The 1,450-nt window shown below is 42.9% G+C and overlaps 1 protein-coding gene across 3 annotated transcripts in view; it reads right to left on the bottom strand.

The window, feature by feature from the left end:
* The window catches only part of mlphb (melanophilin b), a 49,416-nt gene that overhangs the window by 25,677 nt on the left and 22,289 nt on the right, over positions 1 to 1,450 (bottom strand). The window lies entirely within an intron of this gene.

Raw genomic sequence — 1,450 nt, 5'->3', positions numbered from 1 at the left:
TCCAGTGATCTGTTGAAGATCTGAGGAAAGATGGGGGCCAGCTGGTCTGCACAGATCTTCAGAAATTATAAGTGTGGTCTAGACCACACTATAAAGTGTCTTGAGACAACTCTTGTTGTGATTTGATACTATGAATAAAATTTAATTGAATGTATCTCGTGTTTTTCACATTTGTACGCACTCTGATGCTGGCTTGTGCCAGAACCTTCTGCCTTGCACAGTCTGAAGAGATGTCGAGTAAGAAAGCTTACGTCACATATTTAGAAACTCTTAGTTATCTATGGACTGCATACCCAAGTTTCAGCATACTTAGTATGAATAGTATGAAGAGTATGTTAGTATGCAAACCACAGACTCTGAATCCGAAATGTTGGAAGATCTTTGTTCAAATGGTGCAATGTGAACAGGACACAGCCGGACTGTAAAGGCTCATTTCCACTGTACGGTAATGCTTGACTTGCTTAGAACTGCGTTTTTTGGTTTTCCATTGGCAAAAGTTGTGGATTTTACCTGGGCTTGTGTGACACAGGACATCCAGCACAAACCCGCCATTTTTAAACAGCCAAGGTATTATCAATAGCCACAATTGTTTTATTTCACTCAACCCAGATTTTAATTAAAATGGCAGCCCACAAAACTACGGCGAGGTCGACTGATGAAGTGCAGATGTTTCTCTGGTGGCAGATGAAAGGATCCAGTGGATGGAGTAACGTCTGCTGTGTCGCGACAAAGATGATGTCACAGCAGTGTCATGCTGCGGCACTTTAAGAATTGACAGAGTGCTATCTGGAAACAGATAAAGAAAAGCACCTGGTACGAAAAGTGATTCGAGCTAGCCATACAGAGAAAATGAGGCACATGTAACTGGAAATGTCCAGGGCCTGGCCACATTATAAGGTCATTACTCTAAGCCCCTCTGGGCAGATTTTGTTGGTCAAATAGTCGTAACACATCTACTCAACTGCTTTCTTTTATTAGATGGATTACTATGACATTTTGAGGATGAATTCCACTTTGACTTTGGTGATCTAGCGCGACCATCTTATAGTTATCTTGTTCTTGTCCTGCATGAAAACATCATGCATAACTAATGACATTAGTGCTAATTAGCGATTGTTAAAATGCTAAGGTAAGATGGTGAACATGGTACACCTGCAGGGCTAAACACCAGTAATAATGAGCTTGTTAGCATGGTGGTATAAGCATTTAGCTCAAGGCAGTCTCACAGAGCTGCTAGCATGGCTGTAGACTCTTAGAGCCCTGTCTTGTACCCGGCGCAGCGCGTAGCAAAGTGTCTTTGCTATTTTAAGACCGTCCAGCGCCCACGTCATTTAAATAGCAAATGCACCTGCTCCCATCTGTGCGCCCATAGGCGTGCTGGTCTTACAAGGAGGTGTGTTCAGGTGCATTCTGGGCGTATTTTTTATCTTGAGGCAGCGGGAAGTGATCG

This window comes from Etheostoma spectabile, chromosome 11 (genome assembly GCF_008692095.1).
Source record: "Etheostoma spectabile isolate EspeVRDwgs_2016 chromosome 11, UIUC_Espe_1.0, whole genome shotgun sequence".
Classification (NCBI taxonomy): Eukaryota; Metazoa; Chordata; class Actinopteri; order Perciformes; family Percidae; genus Etheostoma; species Etheostoma spectabile.
Note: the sequence above shows the minus strand (reverse complement) of the source record. Positions and strands in the feature narration are given on the sequence as shown.